Raw genomic sequence first — 8,663 nt, forward strand, 5'->3', positions numbered from 1 at the left:
CTCCTTCTGCTTCCCACTTGAGTTCTTAGTGCTCTCTTTGCTGTTTGTAAACACGTCAGCATGCAACAGGGCACGTTTGACCCGTGAACAGGGGCGAAAAGGTGAGAACATGCGGTCTCTCCGTGTCTGTCTCTTGTTAGCGACAAGCTAGCATGCAAACTGTGATGAGTGGTGTCCATTTTCCGCGATCAGCCATCTATATAGTCAATGTTTTATATTTAATAAGCAAATATGTCTATATGCTGATTGGTCTTAAGCAGCGTTGTCCAATCTTCAGCTTTTGGTTCCAATCTAGCAGGAGCCACACCTGATTCCAATTGTTGGCTCCGCTGATCTTGGCTTTCAATAGACTAAAGTGTGGCTTCTGCTTGGTTACAATGACAACCTGCAACCACACTGGCCCATTCTGGAGAAGACTGGACAACCCTGATCTAAAGCAAATAACCACTGAGGTAAGTGCCACTTTGTGAGTTCTGAATCCGTCATGCCGGCTCGACGTCACTCGATGAACAGGGAAGGAACCGGGAGATGAGAAGACTTCCCACTGTTGACGAATGGCGATTTCAAGTTGAGGGTGCGTTTGCATTGCGTTTTCCCGCTTGGAGGTGGGGAATTACAAGTCGCAACCTCGTGTCAAGCGCATCATTACTCTTGTCTTCTTGATGAAGGAAAGAGCCAGGCTTCCACATTCAGTGGAAAAGCAGAGACTGCCCGTGATTTTGCAAGCAGCTGTTATCTGCCTTGCTACAAAAGCTCAATGGAAGGGAAACCGCTCCCAGTTGACCCGGCTTCAATTCTTGGCCCGTCCACGGGTTGTAGCTTGGAGCTTCTCCAGGTACTCTATGGTAGTTGGCACAAAAGGAAGGAATCACCTACCTGAGAATGAGTTGGTCAACAGAATGTGCCATAGGCTTCTCTGCAGGCCTCCTACGACTCTTTCTGCTTCCCACTTGAGTTCTTAGTGCTCTCTTTGCTGTTTGTAAACACGTCAGCATGCAACAGGGCACGTTTGACCCGTGAACAGGGGCGAAAAGGTGAGAACATGCGGTCTCTCCGTGTCTGTCTCTTGTTAGCGACAAGCTAGCATGCAAACTGTGATGAGAGGTGTCCATTTTCCGCGATCAGCCATCTATATAGTCAATGTTTTATATTTAATAAGCAAATATGTCTATATGCTGATTGGTCTTAAGCAGCGTTGTCCAATCTTCAGCTTTTGGTTCCAATCTAGCAGGAGCCACACCTGATTCCAATTGTTGGCTCCGCTGATCTTGGCTTTCAATAGACTAAAGTGTGGCTTCTGCTTGGTTAGAATGACAACCTGCAACCACACTGGCCCATTCTGGAGAAGACTGGACAACCCTGATCTAAAGCAAATAACCACTGAGGTAAGTGCCACATTGTGAGTTCTGAATCCGTCATGCCGGCTCGACGTCACTCGATGAACAGGGAAGGAACCGGGAGATGAGAAGACTTCCCACGGTTGACGAATGGCGATTTCAAGTTGAGGGTGCGTTTGCTTTGCGTTTTCCCGCTTGGAGGTGGGGAATTACAAGTCGCAACCTCGTGTCAAGCGCATCAGTACTCTTGTCTTCTTGATGAAGGAAAGAGCCAGGCTTCCACATTCAGTGGAAAAGCAGAGACTGCCTGTGATTTTGCAAGCAGCTGTTATCTGCCTTGCTACAAAAGCTCAATGGAAGGGAAACCGCTCCCAGTTGACCCGGCTTCAATTCTTGGCCCGTCCACGGGTTGTAGCTTGGAGCTTCTCCAGGTACTTTATGGTAGTTGGCACAAAAGGAAGGAATCACCTACCTGAGAATGAGTTGGTCAACAGAATGTGCCATAGGCTTCTCTGCAGGCCTCCTACGACTCTTTCTGCTTCCCACTTGAGTTCTTAGTGCTCTCTTTGCTGTTTGTAAACACGTCAGCATGCAACAGGGCACGTTTGACCCGTGAACAGGGGCGAAAAGGTGAGAACATGCGGTCTCTCCGTGTCTGTCTCTTGTTAGCGACAAGCTAGCATGCAAACTGTGATGAGAGGTGTCCATTTTCCGCGATCAGCCATCTATATAGTCAATGTTTTATATTTAATAAGCAAATATGTCTATATGCTGATTGGTCTTAAGCAGCGTTGTCCAATCTTCAGCTTTTGGTTCCAATCTAGCAGGAGCCACACCTGATTCCAATTGATGGCACCGCTGATCTTGGCTTTCAATAGACTAAAGTGTGGCTTCTGCTTGGTTAGAATGACAACCTGCAACCACACTGGCCCATTCTGGATAAGACTGGACAACCCTGATCTAAAGCAAATAACCACTGAGGTAAGTGCCACTTTGTGAGTTCTGAATCCGTCATGCCGGCTCGACGTCACTCGATGAACAGGGAAGGAACCGGGAGATGAGAAGACTTCCCACTGTTGACGAATGGCGATTTCAAGTTGAGGGTGCGTTTGCATTGCGTTTTCCCGCTTGGAGGTGGGGAATTACAAGTCGCAACCTCGTGTCAAGCGCATCATTACTCTTGTCTTCTTGATGAAGGAAAGAGCCAGGCTTCCACATTCAGTGGAAAAGCAGAGACTGCCCGTGATTTTGCAAGCAGCTGTTATCTGCCTTGCTACAAAAGCTCAATGGAAGGGAAACCGCTCCCAGTTGACCCGGCTTCAATTCTTGGCCCGTCCACGGGTTGTAGCTTGGAGCTTCTCCAGGTACTCTAGGGTAGTTGGCACAAAAGGAAGGAATCACCTACCTGAGAATGAGTTGGTCAACAGAATGTGCCATAGGCTTCTCTGCAGGCCTCCTACGACTCTTTCTGCTTCCCACTTGAGTTCTTAGTGCTCTCTTTGCTGTTTGTAAACACGTCAGCATGCAACAGGGCACGTTTGACCCGTGAACAGGGGCGAAAAGGTGAGAACATGCGGTCTCTCCGTGTCTGTCTCTTGTTAGCGACAAGCTAGCATGCAAACTGTGATGAGAGGTGTCCATTTTCCGCGATCAGCCATCTATATAGTCAATGTTTTATATTTAATAAGCAAATATGTCTATATGCTGATTGGTCTTAAGCAGCGTTGTCCAATCTTCAGCTTTTGGTTCCAATCTAGCAGGAGCCACACCTGATTCCAATTGTTGGCTCCGCTGATCTTGGCTTTCAATAGACTAAAGTGTGGCTTCTGCTTGGTTAGAATGACAACCTGCAACCACACTGGCCCATTCTGGAGAAGACTGGACAACCCTGATCTAAAGCAAATAACCACTGAGGTAAGTGCCACATTGTGAGTTCTGAATCCGTCATGCCGGCTCGACGTCACTCGATGAACAGGGAAGGAACCGGGAGATGAGAAGACTTCCCACGGTTGAGGAATGGCAATTTCAGGTTGAGGGTGCGTTTGCTTTGCGTTTTCCCGCTTGGAGGTGGGGAATTACAAGTTGCAACCTCGTGTCAAGCGCATCAGTACTCTTGTCTTCTTGATGAAGGAAAGAGCCAGGCTTCCACATTCAGTGGAAAAGCAGAGACTGCCTGTGATTTTGCAAGCAGCTGTTATCTGCCTTGCTACAAAAGCTCAGTGGAAGGGAAACCGCTCCCAGTTGACCTGGGTTCGATTCCCGGGCAATGCACCGATTGTAACTTGGAGCGTCTCGTGGTATTTAATCTTAGTTGGCGGATAAGGAAGGAATCACCTACCTGAGAATGAGTTGGTCAACAGAATGTGCCATAGGCTTCTCTGCAGGCCTCCTACGACTCCTTCTGCTTCCCACTTGAGTTCTTAGTGCTCTCTTTGCTGTTTGTAAACACGTCAGCATGCAACAGGGCACGTTTGACCCGTGAACAGGGGCGAAAAGGTGAGAACATGCGGTCTCTCCGTGTCTGTCTCTTGTTAGCGACAAGCTAGCATGCAAACTGTGATGAGTGGTGTCCATTTTCCGCGATCAGCCATCTATATAGTCAATGTTTTATATTTAATAAGCAAATATGTCTATATGCTGATTGGTCTTAAGCAGCGTTGTCCAATCTTCAGCTTTTGGTTCCAATCTAGCAGGAGCCACACCTGATTCCAATTGTTGGCTCCGCTGATCTTGGCTTTCAATAGACTAAAGTGTGGCTTCTGCTTGGTTACAATGACAACCTGCAACCACACTGGCCCATTCTGGAGAAGACTGGACAACCCTGATCTAAAGCAAATAACCACTGAGGTAAGTGCCACTTTGTGAGTTCTGAATCCGTCATGCCGGCTCGACGTCACTCGATGAACAGGGAAGGAACCGGGAGATGAGAAGACTTCCCACGGTTGAGGAATGGCAATTTCAGGTTGAGGGTGCGTTTGCTTTGCGTTTTCCCGCTTGGAGGTGGGGAATTACAAGTTGCAACCTCGTGTCAAGCGCATCAGTACTCTTGTCTTCTTGATGAAGGAAAGAGCCAGGCTTCCACATTCAGTGGAAAAGCAGAGACTGCCTGTGATTTTGCAAGCAGCTGTTATCTGCCTTGCTACAAAAGCTCAGTGGAAGGGAAACCGCTCCCAGTTGACCTGGGTTCGATTCCCGGCCAATGCACCGATTGTAACTTGGAGCGTCTCGTGGTATTTCATGGTAGTTGGCGGATAAGGAAGGAATCACCTACCTGAGAATGAGTTGGTCAACAGAATGTGCCATAGGCTTCTCTGCAGGCCTCCTACGACTCCTTCTGCTTCCCACTTGAGTTCTTAGTGCTCTCTTTGCTGTTTGTAAACACGTCAGCATGCAACAGGGCACGTTTGACCCGTGAACAGGGGCGAAAAGGTGAGAACATGCGGTCTCTCCGTGTCTGTCTCTTGTTAGCGACAAGCTAGCATGCAAACTGTGATGAGTGGTGTCCATTTTCCGCGATCAGCCATCTATATAGTCAATGTTTTATATTTAATAAGCAAATATGTCTATATGCTGATTGGTCTTAAGCAGCGTTGTCCAATCTTCAGCTTTTGGTTCCAATCTAGCAGGAGCCACACCTGATTCCAATTGTTGGCTCCGCTGATCTTGGCTTTCAATAGACTAAAGTGTGGCTTCTGCTTGGTTACAATGACAACCTGCAACCACACTGGCCCATTCTGGAGAAGACTGGACAACCCTGATCTAAAGCAAATAACCACTGAGGTAAGTGCCACTTTGTGAGTTCTGAATCCGTCATGCCGGCTCGACGTCACTCGATGAACAGGGAAGGAACCGGGAGATGAGAAGACTTCCCACGGTTGAGGAATGGCAATTTCAGGTTGAGGGTGCGTTTGCTTTGCGTTTTCCCGCTTGGAGGTGGGGAATTACAAGTTGCAACCTCGTGTCAAGCGCATCAGTACTCTTGTCTTCTTGATGAAGGAAAGAGCCAGGCTTCCACATTCAGTGGAAAAGCAGAGACTGCCTGTGATTTTGCAAGCAGCTGTTATCTGCCTTGCTACAAAAGCTCAGTGGAAGGGAAACCGCTCCCAGTTGACCTGGGTTCGATTCCCGGCCAATGCACCGATTGTAACTTGGAGCGTCTCGTGGTATTTCATGGTAGTTGGCGGATAAGGAAGGAATCACCTACCTGAGAATGAGTTGGTCAACAGAATGTGCCATAGGCTTCTCTGCAGGCCTCCTACGACTCCTTCTGCTTCCCACTTGAGTTCTTAGTGCTCTCTTTGCTGTTTTTAAACACGTCATTATGCAACAGGGCACGTTTGACCCGTGAACAGGGGCGAAAAGGTGAGAACATGCGGTCTCTCCGTGTCTGTCTCTTGTTAGCGACAAGCTAGCATGCAAACTGTGATGAGAGGTGTCCATTTTCCGCGATCAGCCATCTATATAGTCAATGTTTTATATTTAATAAGCAAATATGTCTATATGCTGATTGGTCATAAGCAGCGTTGTCCAATCTTCAGCTTTTGGTTCCAATCTAGCAGGAGCCACACCTGATTCCAATTGTTGGCTCCGCTGATCTTGGCTTTCAATAGACTAAAGTGTGGCTTCTGCTTGGTTAGAATGACAACCTGCAACCACACTGGCCCATTCTGGAGAAGACTGGACAACCCTGATCTAAAGCAAATAACCACTGAGGTAAGTGCCACTTTGTGAGTTCTGAATCCGTCATGCTGGCTCGACGTCACTCGATGAACAGGGAAGGAACCGGGAGATGAGAAGACTTCCCACGGTTGAGGAATGGCAATTTCAGGTTGAGGGTGCGTTTGCTTTGCGTTTTCCCGCTTGGAGGTGGGGAATTACAAGTTGCAACCTCGTGTCAAGCGCATCAGTACTCTTGTCTTCTTGATGAAGTAAAGAGCCAGGCTTCCACATTCAGTGGAAAAGCAGAGACTGCCTGTGATTTTGCAAGCAGCTGTTATCTGCCTTGCTACAAAAGCTCAGTGGAAGGGAAACCGCTCCCAGTTGACCTGGGTTCGATTCCCGGCCAATGCACCGATTGTAACTTGGAGCGTCTCGTGGTATTTCATGGTAGTTGGCGGATAAGGAAGGAATCACCTACCTGAGAATGAGTTGGTCAACAGAATGTACCATAGGCTTCTCTGCAGGCCTCCTACGACTCTTTCTGCTTCCCACTTGAGTTTTTAGTGCTCTCTTTGCTGTTTGTAAACACGTCAGCATGCAACAGGGCACGTTTGACCCGTGAACAGGGGCGAAAAGGTGAGAACATGCGGTCTCTCCGTGTCTGTCTCTTGTTAGCGACAAGCTAGCATGCAAACTGTGATGAGAGGTGTCCATTTTCCGCGATCAGCCATCTATATAGTCAATGTTTTATATTTAATAAGCAAATATGTCTATATGCTGATTGGTCTTAAGCAGCGTTGTCCAATCTTCAGCTTTTGGTTCCAATCTAGCAGGAGCCACACCTGATTCCAATTGTTGGCTCCGCTGATCTTGGCTTTCAATAGACTAAAGTCTGGCTTCTGCTTGGTTAGAATGACAACCTGCAACCACGCTGGCCCATTCTGGATAAGACTGGACAACCCTGATCTAAAGCAAATAACCACTGAGGTAAGTGCCACTTTGTGAGTTCTGAATCCGTCATGCCGGCTCGACGTCACTCGATGAACAGGGAAGGAACCGGGAGATGAGAAGACTTCCCACGGTTGAGGAATGGCAATTTCAGGTTGAGGGTGCGTTTGCTTTGCGTTTTCCCGCTTGGAGGTGGGGAATTACAAGTCGCAACCTCGTGTCAAGCGCATCAGTACTCTTGTCTTCTTGATGAAGGAAAGAGCCAGGCTTCCACATTCAGTGGAAAAGCAGAGACTGCCGGTGATTTTGCAAGCAGCTGTTATCTGCCTTGCTACAAAAGCTCAATGGAAGGGAAACCGCTCCCAGTTGACCCGGCTTCAATTCTTGGCCCGTCCACGGGTTGTAGCTTGGAGCTTCTCCAGGTACTTTATGGTAGTTGGCACAAAAGGAAGGAATCACCTACCTGAGAATGAGTTGGTCAACAGAATGTGCCATAGGCTTCTCTGCAGGCCTCCTACGACTCCTTCTGCTTCCCACTTGAGTTCTTAGTGCTCTCTTTGCTGTTTGTAAACACGTCAGCATGCAACAGGGCACGTTTGACCCGTGAACAGGGGCGAAAAGGTGAGAACATGCGGTCTCTCCGTGTCTGTCTCTTGTTAGCGACAAGCTAGCATGCAAACTGTGATGAGTGGTGTCCATTTTCCGCGATCAGCCATCTATATAGTCAATGTTTTATATTTAATAAGCAAATATGTCTATATGCTGATTGGTCTTAAGCAGCGTTGTCCAATCTTCAGCTTTTGGTTCCAATCTAGCAGGAGCCACACCTGATTCCAATTGTTGGCTCCGCTGATCTTGGCTTTCAATAGACTAAAGTGTGGCTTCTGCTTGGTTACAATGACAACCTGCAACCACACTGGCCCATTCTGGAGAAGACTGGACAACCCTGATCTAAAGCAAATAACCACTGAGGTAAGTGCCACTTTGTGAGTTCTGAATCCGTCATGCCGGCTCGACGTCACTCGATGAACAGGGAAGGAACCGGGAGATGAGAAGACTTCCCACGGTTGAGGAATGGCAATTTCAGGTTGAGGGTGCGTTTGCTTTGCGTTTTCCCGCTTGGAGGTGGGGAATTACAAGTTGCAACCTCGTGTCAAGCGCATCAGTACTCTTGTCTTCTTGATGAAGGAAAGAGCCAGGCTTCCACATTCAGTGGAAAAGCAGAGACTGCCTGTGATTTTGCAAGCAGCTGTTATCTGCCTTGCTACAAAAGCTCAGTGGAAGGGAAACCGCTCCCAGTTGACCTGGGTTCGATTCCCGGCCAATGCACCGATTGTAACTTGGAGCGTCTCGTGGTATTTCATGGTAGTTGGCGGATAAGGAAGGAATCACCTACCTGAGAATGAGTTGGTCAACAGAATGTGCCATAGGCTTCTCTGCAGGCCTCCTACGACTCCTTCTGCTTCCCACTTGAGTTCTTAGTGCTCTCTTTGCTGTTTTTAAACACGTCATTATGCAACAGGGCACGTTTGACCCGTGAACAGGGGCGAAAAGGTGAGAACATGCGGTCTCTCCGTGTCTGTCTCTTGTTAGCGACAAGCTAGCATGCAAACTGTGATGAGAGGTGTCCATTTTCCGCGATCAGCCATCTATATAGTCAATGTTTTATATTTAATAAGCAAATATGTCTATATGCTGATTGGTCATAAGCAGCGTTGT

Source organism: Ictalurus punctatus, unplaced genomic scaffold (genome assembly GCF_001660625.3).
Source record: "Ictalurus punctatus breed USDA103 unplaced genomic scaffold, Coco_2.0 Super-Scaffold_100, whole genome shotgun sequence".
Lineage (NCBI taxonomy): Eukaryota > Metazoa > Chordata > Actinopteri > Siluriformes > Ictaluridae > Ictalurus > Ictalurus punctatus.